The 17,545-nt window shown below is 43.2% G+C and overlaps 1 protein-coding gene across 1 annotated transcript in view; it reads left to right on the top strand.

The window, feature by feature from the left end:
• mybbp1a (MYB binding protein (P160) 1a) overlaps nucleotides 1-17,545 on the top strand; it is a 98,380-nt gene that overhangs the window by 65,344 nt on the left and 15,491 nt on the right. The gene's annotated exons all lie outside the window — the stretch shown is intronic.

Below are 17,545 nucleotides of genomic sequence, written 5' to 3'. Positions count from 1 at the left end.
ATCAGATGAATGTTGGGGATCTTCAGGCTATTTTAAACAAAGGCCACAGTTGACTCATACTTACCTTTTATGTACATCGCAAAAAAATTCAAGATTATCTGGTCATTACCTTTTTACAGTTTGTGAGAGTTTGATCAACAGAAATTAATGGCCACTTTTCCCTCATCACAATAGCTAGACATCAGAAATATGATTTGAATGCAGAGCACTTTGAGATATCTGACTGTGAAAAGTGCTATATAAATGCAAATATTTCTTGCTCTATGCAACTAGTGATGCAGTGCAAGTTGTGAGAGACTTCAATTTATTGAGGGCTGTATATTCCAGAGTGTAATCTGCACAATCATAAACAGCAATTATAGCTCGGAGTACAATCCCTTAAAAGGGTTGCCTCCCTGTCAAAGTATTACAAGAATTCTTTTAATTTCCTCTCTCCATTGTTTTGCTCCTGAAAGCATCCAAAGTAACATCCAGCTGCAGTGGGGTAGGATTCCACAGGTACATTTTGACTTCTCCTTCAAGATGGCTAGCTTTCACATGTGAGCCTGATTTGTGAGTGTCTGCAAGCTATTCAGCAGTGGCAGGCATCATAGCAGAGTCCAGTTTGGTCTGTTCCTATATATTTGTGATGCAGAAATTGATGGGCCTTGTTTGAATACAAAATATTAGCACAGCCTTTTTTGATTAGAACAGTAAATTGCCTGAGGAAGTAAATGTACTGGGCAAGCTGTGACTGCACTTATAAAAGTATACTTTAAGAAATGTCTGCAGCAAGATCTGTCACCCTTCATAAGCAGACCTCAACAGTTACCATCCCCTTGTGGATATAATTTCAGTTCTTTCAGCCATCCTACATTAAGTGTGCTGTCGTTATCAAAGTGTGTGGTACTATTCAGTTAAGGTAATCATTTTCCACTAATTAGCTCTTACACTGAGCCTGCATGACCCAAGACCATGCTGAGCACATGGAAAGGGAGCACAACTCTCTGCAACTCCATTGTCCTGATGTCTGACTCTCTCGCCAGACTCGATGCGTCACTGGCATTTTCAGCTCCCTGATCTCCTGTGGTTTGAAAGCTCCCAAGTGCTGTGATCATCCTGAATTAATGAACTTGCAGCAAGAAATCAGGCACTCGGCTCAGTGCAGGTGCTGCAGAGAGTTTCGGGAGGGCAGGCGTTTACAAAGGATGGGTGGGGAAGAGTGCAGGTCCACATTGTGAAAAGACAACATCTCCTCTCTTCACTTCGGTTTTTCAAAAAAAAAATCAAATCCCTTTGCTATAGCACGTCCGGGTTAAGCCTCAAACCGTTTGCTGTGCAATGGAACCATCTTTCATTGTAACTAACTGTGTTAGTTATCTGATATGCATATCTGATAGTGACCAGGGAGGTGGGCCATATTTAACTGCATCCTTTTATTCCAAGCGGCTGATGCTAGAGGGGCTCTGTTCAAATAAAGGGCTGTCTTGCCAGGAGAAGATCAGAGCCTCAAGCCCCACAGCTAATAGGCTGTGCCCTGAAAAAACATATTGTTCTTACTTTGGACAACACCACCTGCCCTCCATTATATGCAATGCCCCAGACTTAATGTCCATTCTAGATACCACATAGAATATATTGGATAAGGACTCCTGCTTGTTCTGCTTCTGGCATTGCAAACTCACTGAATGCAGAGTATTTTATAATTAACCATCCCTGCTAATTACTGGGAAGCATTGCAGCTTTGATTTGTCAGCTCGCTTTGCTACTGATGTACTGAAGACAGTTATTGTCTTGTTGCAATTATACCTTACCCCTCCAACTGGAAGGAAGCCAAATACCCTTAACTCCACATCTTGCCTTCAACTAAAATGATTTTGTCATTAAATTGAAGTTAACCTCCCCACCACTGCCACCATCCCCAGTTGTGCAGAATCAGGTCATTCAGCCCCTTTCATGTAAGGTGAAAGGAAAAGGGCAATATTTTCAGTTTTATTGTAAATTTTCAGTTTTCAGTGCACTGCCCTAATGCATAAGAACAGGCGTAGGCCATTCAGTCTGTCAAGCCTGTTTTAAGTTTTAATAAGATTGAGCTTCAGTGCTTTTAAGCCACACTTTCCTTGTAACTTTATGACATCGGTGGTCAGAAATCATATATACTAAGACTGAGCTTCCACAGTATTCTGTGAGAAGGGATTCCAAAGATTTGCAACCCTCTGATTTTAAAAAAAATCTCCTTGTCTTGGGCCTAAATGGTATCGCCCTTACTTTTAAATTGAGCCTCTGGTTCTGATCTCTCCAACCAGAAGAAATATCTTAGCTGCAGCTACCTTTTTAAGTATTTTGTAGTTTCAGTGAAATCTTGGTTGATCTGATGTGACCTTGCCCTAAATTCTACTTTCCTACTCACTCCCCATCAATCTTGTCTCCACTGTTGTTCAAGCGCTCTTTGTCCTCTTGACAAAGTTTTTTTCTTTCCAAATTGATTTTGATTCCAGTAAATGGATGGGAAATGCTAGGTGCAAGAAAACAGTCATCAGTATTTACCAATGAACATGCTTGTGCCACTGGTCAAGATACATTTTCTTTGTCGAGGGCTACTCTTGAAATTTTAGATTAGATTAGATTAGATTACTTAGTGTGGAAACAGGCCCTTCGGCCCAACAAGTCCACATCGACCCGCCGAAGCACATCCACCCAGACCCATTCCCCTACACTTACCCCTTCACCTAACACTACGGGCAATTTACCATGGCCAATTCACCCTGACCTGCACATTTTTTGGACTGTGGGAGGAAACCGGAACACCCGGAGGAAACCCACGCAGACACGGGGAGAATGTGCAAACTCCACATAGTTAGTCGCCTGAGGCAGGAATTGAACCCGGGTCTCCGGCGCTGTGAGGCAGCAGTGCTAACCACGGTTAGTTTTCTTGAGAACTAACTTTTTAATTTATAATACAATGCACTACCCTGGAGTATTTGATCCTGCACAGAAGATTCATAAATATCGTCAAAAACTATCAACTCTCCAAGACAACGGACAAGTTAACAAAATGTTTTTATTTCAAAATGATTTACAGAAACATGTACACATAAAAAGCCATCACCCTACCTTCTGGAAACAAGTGAGATCTCAACGACATTTCCATTACACATGCACAAAGTTGCGATATTTTAATCATGAAACAAAACACTAGTATATCTTGATTTCAGTCTCACATTTAAATATACTTATTGACGATGTTCAATACAATAATTTTTTTTCTAAGTGCAGTAGCTCCTGAAGTTACGCAGCCTATCTCACTACTTCTTGCAACCTTCCTGCCCTGCCACACCTCCCTTGCAGCATCCTTCTCCCAACTTGTACCTCATTCACCTTCCTACTCTCCCCTCACCTCTTTTGCAATGTCTTTCTCCCCCCTCACCTCTTGCAGTTGTCTTCCCCACCCTTCCCAGTCACATCTTTTGCCACCTCTTTCTCCCATGCCTGTTATCATTATTGTTGCCTCAGTCTCTCCCCTAACCCATCTTGCCACCTATTTCTCTCTCCCTTCTCTCCCTTTCAGCGTTCATTTGCACCTTCTCATGCTAACAACCTTCTAGCAGTCTCTTTCTCCCTTCCCAAAGCCATGGAGAGCTGCCTTCTGCCCCCATCCCAAGGCTCTGTCTGACTGATGACCTCACTCCAGACCCAGCAAAAGGCCACCCTGGCAAAAGTATCCCTGTCCTAGCCAAAGGGCAGCTTGTCTTCCATTGCTGTCCCCTGTGAATGACTTTCCCTGGGCCATTTGGCGATTTTGGGGGGCAGATGCAAAGTCTGCAACCCCTCACAAGCCTGCCCACTGTATTTAAACACTGGTGTGTATATTTTGTGACCGAACTCTGAACTGCACTTTCGCTCCATCATTAATATTAGTGTACACACCTTGATAATTGTTTGAGTGGTGTAGTGTGGAGTTAAGTTCATTAATAGTACACTGCAGTACAGGTACCTGTCTGGTCATGCTACATAACGCCTGCTTTTGTACCTGTGTGTGGTATTAAGGAATGCAGAAAGAAAATGTGCAGTCATTATGTGGCGTGTGGAAAAAATATGACTTGACAAAATCAGAAAACATTCCAGGGATGCAGCTGAGCCTGAACTCAGGCAGTTTAATGCTTATAACCATAGCTGTGGCATGTTTGCAGAACAAAGGGTTCTTTGTACCTTAACCCTTGAATGTCTCCTGCTAGCTTGCTCACTTGAGCCAAGAACATAGTCTTACACTTCAGTGCAGTACTGAAGAAATGCTGCACTATTAGGTGGCATGGTGGTTCAAGGGTTAGCATTGCTGCCACAAAGCACCAGGGTCCTAGATTCGATTCCACCCTTGGACGACTGTCTGTGTGGAGTTGGCACATTATCCCCCGAATGCATGGTTTTCCTCCGGGCACTCTGGTTTCTTCCCACAGTCCGAACATGTGCAGGTTAGTTGCATTGTCCATGCTAAATTGCCCATAGTGTCCAAGGATATGCAGGTTAGGTGTGTTAGCTATGGAAAATGCAGGGTTACAAGGATGAGGTGTGGCTCTGGGTGGGATGCTTTTCGGAGGGTCCTTGTGGACTCGTTGGGGCGAATGGCCTGTTTCCACGCTTTAGGGATTCTGTGATTCTATGATACTATGATATTGCGCTGTTTTAAGACTTCAATCCAAAGCTTCATTGGTCTTCCAGTGTTCGTAAAGATCCCATGACACAACTGCAGAAATGGAAGTAGTCTCCACGTCATGAGCAACATTTATCTTTGGACTAATTCACCAATAAGTTTAAAAAAAAATCCAGCCCATTTAGGTTTTTTGCTGTCTGTGGCACGAAAACTTGTGCCATGATTCCTACAGTTAAGCATGAGTCACTATTGCAATCTGCCAGTTAATCTCAACAATAGTTGGAAAGATTGAGGGAGAGGATGAGAATGTATGAGAAGTTGTCTTAATTTTAAAGGTAGCTGGACTAGTAATGAAGAACCCTTGACTAATGTTCTGAGGGTATGGGTTTAAAACCCACCATGGTAAATGGTGAAATTTAATTTGGCAACATTTGGAATCAGAAGCTTTTCTCAGTGATGGTGACCATTAGTCTATCTATCTTGTGAAAAACCTCTCTGGGTGACTAATCTCCTTTAGGAGAGGAAATGTATGATCATTAACTTGTCTGGTCTACATGTGACTCCAGGCCCATAGCAGTGTGATTGACTCCTAACTGCTCACTGAAATGGTCTTGAATGCCAATCAATTTAAGAGCAACTAAGAATGAGAAACAAATGCCAGTGTTGCTTATACCCTGTACAAAATTTTAAAAGGGCATGAACCTACATAGGATATTAGAATTATAATCCCTCCAATATAGAAACAGGCCCTTCTGCCCAACAAGCCCACACCAACCCTCTGACCCAGACCCATTCCCCTATCCTATATTTACCCCTGACTAATGCACCGAACACTATGGGCAATTTAGCATGGCCATTTCACCTGACCCGCGCATCTTTGGACTCTGGGAGGAAGCTGGAGCACCCGGAGGAAACCTACGCAGCCACGGGGAGAATGTACAAACTCCACACAGTCACCCGAGGCTAGAATTGAACCTGGGTCCCTGGCACTGTGCGGCAGCAGTGCTAACCACTGAGCCACCATGCTGCCCAATATGGTGCAGAAATCTACCATTCAGGCCCAATCAGCCTTTGCCAGTTCTGAAATCTGGATCAATCCTATAAAAGCATTAAGTAAACACTGATTGTGAGATTGGAACAGGAAATGCTGGGCTGGACAGGCAACATTGTTGGAGGGAGAAACAACATTAATATTTCCAGTTGATCTCGTGAGAATGCTGTGTAATTGCAGCATTTTTTGTTTATGTTTCACATCTCCAGCAGCAAAGTGTGCTTGTGTGGTTATAAATGACACCTTTCCATTTGTATCCCACTTAGGGATGAAAAGAGTATTCTGCTCCCTACTACCTCTATTCTTTCCTAAGAGAGCTGCCTCTAGTGGATTCATGTTTTCCTGCCATCAGCTGTGCTTAACCCAGAGGTTTTTTTTAGCAAGAAATGTTGAGAGCTAACTGACAGTTTGGCATTGCCCAACTCTGGAGTTTCCCTTGAACAAGTTGCCAGTGGGCCATGGTGCAGTCCTTGTTGTGAAGATGCTCTCTCAATGGTGTGTGGTAGGAAGTATATAGCGATCATGTGCAATTTAAAATGCAGAGAGAATATGGACAGCAACAGCAAAAACTATTATTCACATAAAAATGCACTACTTCAGCATTTCTGAAATTCATAAAAGTATAGGTCATCGAACTGAAATTAGATTAGATTAGATTCCCAACAGTGCGGAAACAGGCCCTTCAACGTTGTGTGTTTATCTCTCCAAAGATGTTTCCTGACTTGCTGAATGCTTTTTATTTTGATCTCAGATAGAACATACAACACAGGAATGTGCCCTTTGGCCCAAGATGTTGTGCCAAACGTGACGCTAAATTAAACTGCTTCCTTTTACCTGCCTTAGGTCCATAATCCCTCCATTCCTTGCATATTCATTTGCTTACCTAAAAGTCCCTTAAGTAGCCCTATTGTATCTGCCTCCACCACCACCCCAGGTGGCACATTCCATACTCCTACCATGTCTCTGTGGGGGGGAAATCTGCCCCTCCAATCTCCTTTGAACTTGCCCCACCCCCACCCTCCCTTTAATTGACCCCCACTCATTTTAATTGTGGGGAAAAGATTCTGACCACCAACTTTAGAACAGCACAGCGCAGTACAGGCCCTTCACCCCTCGATGTTGTGCCGACTTTTTATCCTAGTCTACGATTAAACTAACATACATACTCTTCATTTTACTATTATCCATGTGCCTGTCCAAATGTCGCTTAAATGTCCCTAATGTATCTGACTCTACTACCACCGCTGGCAGTGCATTCCATGCACCCACCACTCTGTGGAAAGAACCTGCCTCTGACATTTCCCCTAAACCTTCCTCCAACCACCTTAAAATTATGCCCCCTCGTGATAGCCATTTCCACCCTAGGGAAAAAGTCTTTGGCTATCCACACTCTCTATGCCTCTCAACACTTGTACACCACTATCAAGTCACCTCTTGTCCTTCTTTGCTTCAATGAGAAAAGCCCTCACTCCCTCAACCTTTCTTCATAAGACCTGTCCCCCAGCCCGGGCAGCATCCTGCTAAATCTCCTCTGCACCCCCTCTAAAGCTTCCAAATCCCCCTTATAATAAGGTGACTGGAACTGAACACAATATTCCAATTGTGGTCTAACCAGGGCTTTATAGAGCTGCAGCATAATCTTGCAGCTCTTAATCTCAATCCCTTGGCTAATGAAAGCCAACACATCATATGCCTTCTTAACAATCCTATCAACTTGGGTGGTAACTTTGAGGGATCGATGGACATGGATCCCAAGATCCCTCTGTTCCTCCACACTACCAAGAATTCTGCCTTTAACGCTGTATTCTGCATTCAAATTTGACCTTCCAAAATCACTTACACTTTTCCAGGTTGAACTCCATCTGTCACTTATCAGCCCAATTCTGTATCCTGTCAATGTCCCATTGGAACCTACAACAGCCCTCCACACTGTCCACAACTCCACCGATCTTCGTGTCATTGGCAAACTTACTAACCCACCCTTCCACTTCCTTGTCCAACTCATTTATAAAAATCACAAAGAGTAGAGGTTCTCTAAGCAATCCCTGCGGAACACCACTGATCACCAAGCTTCAGACTGAATATTTTACATCTACTACCACCCTCTGTCACCTATGGGCCAGCCAATTCTGTATCCAGACAGCCAGTTTTCCCTGTCTCCCATGCCTCCTCACTTTCTTAATGAGCCTACCATGGGGAACATTATCAAACGCCTTGCTAAAATCCATATATACCACATCCACTTGTTGACCTCCTTCAATGTGTTTTGTCACATCTTCAAAGAATTCAGTAAAGATCGTGAGACATGATCTGCCCCTCACAAAGTCATGCTATCTCTAATTAAACTATGTTTTTGCAAATAATCATAAATCATGTCTCAGAATCCTCTCCAATCATTTGCCCACCATCGACGTAAGCCTGACAGGCCTGTAATTCAGTGGGTTATCCCTGTTCCCTTTCTTGAACCTTGTCTGTGCATCCTATAGTTTTATAGATTCCTATCGAGACTCCACTCAGCCTCCTGGATTGGAAGCCAGATCTAAGATGTGCAAGGCCAAAGACCTGGACAGGTCACTGTCCAACTTGTGCATTGAGCGTCTTGAATACTAGCATGGTGTTACCCTGCCCAGGATTACCTCAATTGTACTCTCAACCACCTCCCCCCAGCCATGTGTACACAGAACCTTCTGGAAGAGATAAAAGAGAAAAATCTTTCTGGAGTTGAGCAGCCAGTCTGGTGCCTTCTCAAACATATATAAAAATCAGACTGCAATTAATCTTTTGAGAAAATATTAGTTACTGTTAGTGTTGAATTAAACAGCCTTAAATGAATAGCGCTTTCATTAAGAAATGCCAGTTTGCAATATGCCTCCTGTTCAAAGAGTTTAAATCATTTGATGAAATAAATGGGAGGCACAGATCATGGTTACAGTTTGTTTTGATAGTCAAAGAATGAATTCCAGTGATCTTACAGAAGTGTCCTTTTTGATGATGGTCATGCAGACATGAAAGTGCACATTATACTTATATATCTGGAAGTAATGAGCGCCACAGGATTTATGGCATTGTTTATTTCCAATTCCCTTTTAAAGACTCTTAGTGCCATCAGTTCCATCTTGTGTAGGATCCCAATGGACAACTTCACTGCGTGGGGCATCAGCTATGCTACTTGTTTCTAAATTTGCAGCCAAGTAACAAGAATAAAGTGTATTGTTTACTCCAGTTGGATATAAGAGTTTAATGAAAGTGAGGATAGATACTATAATGCGTGTCCATGGCGCTTTGAGGTAGAAATGTGTTTGCATTGCATAGGTCTCTTCAGCACGTCCTGAACCTGCTGTTAAACAATTTCAACCCATCACCGTCTGTATTCCTAATGTTGAGAGACAGTGCATATGTAGTAAATGTTTGCATTCTCTATCTATAAAGAAAGCAGGCAGATTTGGGCTGTTTTGCAGGAGGAAAATTCTGTTTAAGTTAGTGTAAAATTTCAGAAATGATTTACAGCTTTATTTCTGGGAGTGCAGTTCACACACCTCTACAAATAAACCTTTTACCACTGATATAAACTGTGCACTCTTTAAAATAGTTACCCATATTATTTATTTTGAGTTGTAGGCAGTGTTTTTTTTATTTAATAGGTACAATATAGGATCAACTTCAGAAAACACTTGGCTATATGAGCTGCATATAGTCTGCTCTTTGATACTTTGGAAACATTCAAAATATAAGCGATTGTTCCCCGCCATCTCATTGGGTAATGATGAGAGTTTGCTTCTCATGCCAAGAGTCAAACTGCTTGCTCGGTATTGAAGTTATTCTGATCATATATGACTGCTGCAGATAGCTAGGACTGATCTGTCTATTGACCATTAGAGGTCAGGCTTAGACTACTTTGCACTCCCACTTAACCCTCAATGTAAAGCCCTATTAGAAGGGGAGCTATTACAGTGTTCTATTACTGTGTTGGAAGGCAGATGAGAGAATCATGGCATGGTTAGAGTTTAGTTTGTAACTGAAGGGGAATTTTATTTTGACATAATTGTCCTTATAGGCTTTTGAAGTAAAATTTGATTTTTACTACTTCACGTTTCTTTAAGAGTAAAGCTTTCAGTCATCTGATAATCCTGAAAGTGCTGTATAAATGCAAATCCTACATGTCTACCTGGCAGAATTTGACATAATTTATCACATTATTAGAAGGGATTTCTGCTGCTAACTCTCAGTAACATGGCAATCCAAAAAATCGACAGTCTTGAAAGGTCTGGGAAAGAACATGGAACAGTGCAGCACAGGAACAGGCCCTTCAGCCGACCTTGATGCCATTCTGAACTAATCCCATCTGCCTGTGCTTTGTCTGTATCCCTCTATCCTCTGCCTGTTCATGTGTCTGTCTAAATGCCTGTTAAATGTTGCTATTGTATCTAGTTCTATTACCTCACCTGGCAACATATTCCAGGCACCTACCATCTTCTGTGTAAAATTAAACTTGCCTCGCACATTTCCTTTAAACTTTCCCCTGTCACCAAGAACTTGTTGGACTATAACCAGGTGTGAGGCAAAAGTGAGGACTGCAGATGCTGGAGATCAGAATCAAGATTAAAGTGGTGCTGGGAAAGCACAGCAGGTCAGGCAGCATCCGAGGAGCAGGAAAATCAATATTTCGAGGAATCGTCCTTCATTCCTGATGAAGGGCTTTTGCCCGAAACGTCGACTTTCCTGCTCCTCGGATGCTGCCTGACCTGCTGTGCTTTTCCAGCACCACTCTAATCTTGACTACAACCAGGTATTGTGTGACGTGTGACTTCTGACTTTGTCCATCCCAGTCCAACACCAGTAACTCCACATCATGGCTGCTTCAAATGTGACTTAAATAAAGTTTTATACAGCTGCAGCATGACTTGCCAACTGTTATACTCACTGTTATCTTCACTATGGACATCCAGTCCCTGTACACCTCCATCCCCCATCATGAAGGACTCAAAGCCCTCCATTTCTTCCTTTCCCGCCGTACCAACCAGTACCCTTCCACTGACACCCTCCTTCGACTGACTGAACTGGTCCTCACTCTGAACAACTTCTCTTTCCAATCCTCCCACTTCCTCCAAACCAAAGGAGTAGCCATGGGCACCCGCATGGGCCCCAACTATGCCTGCCTCTTCGTAGGATATGTGGAACAGTCCATCTTCCACAGCTACACTGGCACCACCCCCCACCTTTTCCTCCGCTACATTGATGACTGTATCGGCGCAGCCTCGTGCTCCCACGAGGTGGTTGAACAGTTCATCCACTTTATCAACACCTTTCACCCTGACCTCAAATTGACCTGGACTGTCTCAGACTCCTCCCTCCCCTTCCTAGACCTCTTCATTTCTATCTCAGGCGACCGAATCAACACGGACATTTACTATAAACCGACTGACTCCCACAGCTACCTAGACTACACCTCCTCCCACCCTGCCCCCTGTAAAAACGCCATCCCATATTCCTCATTCCTTCGTCTCTTCCGCATCTGCTCCCAGGAGGACCAGTTCCAATACCGAACAACACAGATGACCTCCTTCTTCAAGGACTGTAATTTCCCCCCAGACATGGTCAACGATGCTCTCCTCCGCCCTTGAGCCCCGCCCCTCCAATCGCCACCAGGACAGAACCCCACTGGTCCTCACCTACCACCCCACCAACCTCCATATACATCATATCATCTGTCATCATTTCCGCCACCTCCAAACGGACCCCACAACCAGGGATATATTTCCCTCTCCTCCCCTATCAGTGTTTCGAAAAGACCACTCCCTCTGTGACTCCCTCGTCAGGTCCACCAACCCAACCTCCACTCCCGGCACCTTCCCCTGCAACCACAAGAAATGCAAACTTGTGACCACACCCTCTTCCCCCCCACGCGCCCCCCACACCTTTTACTTCGCTCCAAGGCCCCAAGGGACTTCCATATCCGCCACAAATTCACCTGCACCTCCACACACATCAATTACTGCATCCGCTGCACCCGATGTGTCCTCCTCTATATTGGGGAGACAGGCCGCCAACTTGCGGAACGTTTCAGAGAACACCTCTGGGACACTTGGACCAACCAACCAACCCACCCAACCACCCCGTGGCTCAACACTTCAACTCCCCCTCCCACTCCACCAAAGACATGCAGGTCCTTGGACTCCTCCATCGCCAGACCATGGCAACATGACGGCTGGAGGAAGAGCGCCTCATCTTCCGCCTAGGAACCCTCCAACCACAAGGGATGAACTCAGATTTCTCCAGTTTCCTCATTTCCCCTCCCCCCACCTTGTCTCAGTCCCAACCCTTGAACTCAGCATCACTTTCCTAACCTGCAATCTTCTTCCTGACCTCTCCGCCCCCACCCCTACTCCAGCCTATCACCCTCACCTTAACCTCCTTCCACCTATCACATTTCCAACACCCCTCCCCCCAAGTCCGTCCTCCCTACTTTTTATCTTAGCCTGCTTGGTACACTTTCCTCATTCCTGAAGAAGGGCGCATGCCTGAAACGTCGATTCTCCTGCTCATTAAATGCTGCCTGACCTGCTGCGCTTTTCCAGCAACACATTTTCAGCTCTGATCTGCAGTCCTCACTTTCTCCTAGAAGGTTATACTCCGTGTCCCAACTGATGAAGGCAAGCATGCTGTATGCCACCTTTGCCACCTCATTCACTTACATTGCCACTTGCAGCGAGTTATGGACTTGCCCCCTGCAATCTCACTGTATTTCAGTGCTCCAAAGAGCATTTACTCATCCTGTATGCAATGCTGGAAAATGTGTTTTCTTTCTGTGCTATCTGCTCCTGAGAGGGGGAATGTGTTGAAGGGTACGTTTTGCCCACCAGTCTGAGATTTTGAACAAAGCTAGTTTCAAATTTTCAGGATGTCTTGACTTTCTTTTTATTAAGACAAAACATATCTGTGGTTTCAAATATGTTTTTTCTTCATAGAAGGGATATGTTCCTTCAACAGAACTAAAATACCTGAGAACCAGTCAGTTCTGACCCACGTAGAAGAGTTGTGCTAAGGAAGACATCTAGTTGGGCAGAATAGTGTAGCAGTGTCACTGCGATACCTACAGCCATCATCTCATTATTTTTACTCCTTCACCTCATCCTGTGATCTCTCCCAATCCACAATATCATAAGTGCAGATGGGAGTATTAAATTTGATTGAGTAATCATTGTCAGAATTCTGGTAACCTGTGAGAGACACAGAACACTGATAGTCTGCTTCTGCAATACAGACTGTTGGGACTGCTTTTGCAGTCTCTCCCCAAGTTCTGTGTTCAGAAGTACAATCGTTTTTTTTTCTAGGTCTTCACCACACATACAGGAGAGACCAGAGACTGCTCTGAATCTGGCTTTCACGTGGGGCCCAGTCACCTGCTTAGTTCCAGTTCAGATCAGAAGAAAGGTCAATGACACTGTGATTTCCCCGGTGGGTTATAGCATTTTTATGCATGACATGTTGCAATAATTACATGCAACATTGTCATTGTTCCTTCCCCCTTAATTCATGCATCCAAACCAGTGATACACTTGATCAATGATGGACACTGCTCTGGACAACCCCAAGTTCTCTATGACCTCATGATGTTTACCGGACATTGTATCATCAGGCCTTGGGATCTTACAGTGTGTCCCAATAATTATACTCTTTTTCAGACATTTCCCAGACTTGCTTATCTGTATGGACTGCTCAAATTCTGTTATTCATTGTATTTATTGCTATTTTTATCAAATTCTGTAATTCATCTTCTATTTCCCACTGTCCTGATCACAGGAGATACAAAAGTAAGTTAGTTCTTCCTAATTTCTATAAGATTCATAATATTAGCTCTAATATGGTTAGTTATATGTAAAGTTTTATGGTTACACCTATTGTTAGTGTTCTTTAGCTAATGAGTTGAGAGCAGTTTCTGACCCACCTGACCTGAGAGGGTGAGAAAGACACTGTCCCTTTGATCTTGCAGCTGCATTCTAGTCACATACTGTCATCTGTCATGGAATTTACTACCCTTGTTCTGACTAACTTGGTTTTAACCTAATAACACAACACTTTTTCTTTAATAAGGCTAAAACTCAATCACTTTCACAGCTCAATGAACTTATCTGACATCCTAGATTTTTGCGAGATGTAATCCCACACTTATCATTTGTCACGTATTGTGGGGTCCTACTTTTTAATGCTTGCTACAAACTTCAACCTATCTGTTCTGAGACATTTCTTATCAAACTTTCTCTTACAGATATCTGCACCTACTTTGTACAGAACTCACTATATATTAATTTGTCTGATTCTTTGTTCAAAATGGATCCTGTTACCTTAGGTTATCTCATTCTTAAAGCTACCATTGTGCTTAACCTATGACCAAACAAGCTAATTCTATTGTTGCTGCCATTTCTATGCCAATAGGTGGCCATTTTTTGCCACGTCTGATCAACAGCTGCTCCAACGCAAACAGTGCCTATAGAGTGCAGCATATCAAAATTGAGCATCAGTGTGAAATTCATTGTTTCTGACAATCTTTGTGAGTAAACGTTTGGATCCTCTCTAATCTTAAAAACCTTCCAATTGTGGTAACTGTTAAAATGGGTGGATCTTAATTGGATGCATTGTCAAAATAGTTGCTGTTTGCTTAGAGGTTGATGAGCAACTGATGGTTTCGACCAGACAAGTTGGGAGGCATGCCAGAAGTTTGTCTTTGTATTTAGTTTTGTTTCACTGGTACACCTTGGTTTACAAATGAGATTGAGTTAAATCCATTTGAATTAATGGCCTTGATGTGGGAACAAGAAGAACACTTACTGCTGTGTGTTTAGTGATTCATTAATGTAGGAATGTGCCTGTCATTAATGCAGGAATGTGCCTGTCATTGCAACCTTAACAACCGATAATGACACCCTTCAGACCTTTCTATTGTGTCTTCTTTCTCATGAATTCTCTAACCTTGCTCGTGAACTTCTTCGGTGACAGCAACATTTTTCTGATCCTTTGTTCTTCTTGCAATTTGGCATTGCCCATTCTTCCTTTCTGGACCTTTGAGGATCCCTTGTTATCGAAGGAAGAGAAAAAAAACTACCATTATTTCATGACTTTTGGATGTCCTAAAGTGTTTAACAGCAATTGAGTCCTTTTGAAGTGTAGCCACTGTTGTAATGTAAGAAATACCATCACCAGTTTCTGCACAGGAAGCTCCTACAAGCATCATGTAACAATGACCAGGTAATCTTTGGGTGGTGGTACTACTAGCAATGATCCCTCTAAACTGCTCGCTTAGATGGTCTGCAAATGTGATGTAGACAGATCTATTCTGGGACACTGGAGAAAATTGCTGATCTTCAGAGTACTTTTATAGGATTCTTAATATTCACCTGAGAGGGGCAATTCGAGCACTAGTCTCATCCGAGGTTACAATCTCTGACAGTGCAGCATTCCCTCAACACTTTACCAGTGTGTTAGTCTTTTGTACTAAGCTATTGGAGCAGCTATGTACTGCTGCCCCAAATTAAGTGGTATTACTGTGTAGCTGATACAGTTTTATGTCTTTCCAAGCAGTGTTCTAAGAATGAGATATCAGTTCCCATAAACTCAATGTTGTCGCTCCTCAGCTAATATTTACTCTTGTGCAAGGCAAGAATGAGAGTGTTGACCTTTCTCTGCACTGTTGACAATAGTACACTCCAAAAACCAGTAAATATTTCATTTCCAATCGCTTTGTTTAAGCTAAATGATTAATACAGTCACTGAGCTAGTAACCAGAGGTTAATGATCTGGGGGTACTGTTTCATTTCCCACTGTGGAAACTGATTGATAGATTTAAATTTAATGAATTAACGTTTTAAATCGATTAATCTGGGTATTAAAGCTGGTCTCTGTAACGATAGTTGTGAAGCTATCATCAATTGTCAGAAAAACCCATTTGATTTGCTCATTCTTTAGGGAAGACAGCTGCCATACTAATGGGATGGTTGCTAACAATCTGGATGCCTCTTAGCTGCCCTCTGAAATGAGCTAGCAAGCCACTCTAATGTGCTGGACCAATCCCAGGTGGACTTCAGTATTTGAGGACTATGGCTTGCTCGAGTGTAGTCTAGGGATGGGCAGCTGGTCTTGTTGACAGTGCCCACGTCCTTTGCACTAATTTTTTTTAATGTCAGACATCTACAACAGAAAATTCTGGAGAAATCCCCAGGACCTTATCAGGTGTACACTAGAACTCTGTGGGAAGCTAGAGAAGTGATTGCCGGGCCTCTTGTTGAGATATTTGGATCATCGATAGTCACAGGTGAGGTGCTGGAAGACTGGAGGTAATGCCTCTATTGAAGAAAGGTGGTAAGGACAAGGGCTTTTGCCCGAAACGTCGATTTCGCTGCTCATTGGATGCTGCCTGAACTGCTGTGCTCTTCCAGCACCACTAATCCAGTATTTGGTTTTCAGCATCTGCAGTCATTGTTTTTACCTCACAGAACTATAGACCAGTGAGCCTGACATCAGTGGTGGGCAAGTTGTTGGAAGGAATCCCGAGGGACAGGATGTACATGTAGCTGGAAAGGCAAGGACAGATTGGCTTGTGCGTGGGAAATCATGTCTCACAAGCTTGATTGGGATTTTTGAAGAAGTAACAAAGAGGATTGTTGAGAGCAGAGCGGTGGACATGATCTATGTGGACTTTAATAAGGCATTCGACAATGTTCCTCATGGTAGACCGGTTAGCAAGGTTAGATCCCACAGTACAGAAAGAGCTAACCATTTGGATACAGAACTGGCTCAAAGGTAGAAGACAGAAGGTGGTAGTGGACGGTTGCTTTTTAGACTGGATGTCTGTGACCAATAGTGCCACGGGGATCAGTGCTGTGTCCACTGCTTTTTGTTGTGTAAATAAATGAACATAGGAGGTATAGTTAGAAAGTTTGCAGATGACACCAAAATTGGAGGTGTAGTGGACAGCGAAGAAGGTTACCTCAGATTACAATGGATGGGCCAGTGGGCAGAGGATTGGCAGATGGAGTTTAATTTAGATAAATGTGAGGTGCTGCATTTTGGAAAGGCAAATTAGGGCAGGACTTATAGACTTTGGGAGTGTTGCTAAACAAAGAGACCTTGGAGTGCAGGTTTGTAGCTTGATAGATAGGATAGTGAAGAAAGCATTTAGTATGCTTTCTTCTATTGGTCAGGACATTGAGTATAGGAGTTGGGAGGTTGCACAGGACATTGATTAGGCCAGTTGTGGAATATTGTGTTCCTGCTATAGGGAGGATGTTGTTAAACTTGAAAGGTTTCAGAAAAGATTTGCCAGGGTTGGAAGGTTTGATCTATAGGGAGAGACTGAATAGGCTTGGGCTGTTTTCCCTGGAGTGTTGGAATTTGAGGGGTGACCTTATAACAGTTTATAAAATCCTGAAGGAATGGATAAGGTAAATAGAGGATGTCTTTTCCCTGCCTTGCAGGAGTCCAGAACTAGAGGGGTAAGATTTAAAAGGGGCCTAAGGGGCAACATTTTCTCACAAAGGGTGGTGTGTGTATGGAATGAGCTGTCAGAGGAAGTGGTGGAGGCTGCTACAATTACAACATTAAACGGCATCTGGGTGGGTACATGAAGAGGGATATGGGCCAAGCGCCGGCAAATGGGACTACATTATTTTCAAGTATCTGATCAGCATGGCCCAGTTGGGCCGAAGGGTTTGTTTCCATGCTGTACATCTCTATGACTCTTTGATTCTTGAATCTGTTTCAAATAATTATTCCAAATTTACAACAAATAAAATCTGTCTGCTTTAAGTTATGGAAGATGGCTAGAGCATATCAGTGGGTCACTGGATTCCTAAAATGATGGTTAAACTTGCATC

The sequence above is a fragment of the Chiloscyllium punctatum genome, chromosome 19 (assembly GCF_047496795.1).
Source record: "Chiloscyllium punctatum isolate Juve2018m chromosome 19, sChiPun1.3, whole genome shotgun sequence".
Taxonomy (NCBI): Eukaryota; Metazoa; Chordata; class Chondrichthyes; order Orectolobiformes; family Hemiscylliidae; genus Chiloscyllium; species Chiloscyllium punctatum.
Note: the sequence above shows the minus strand (reverse complement) of the source record. Positions and strands in the feature narration are given on the sequence as shown.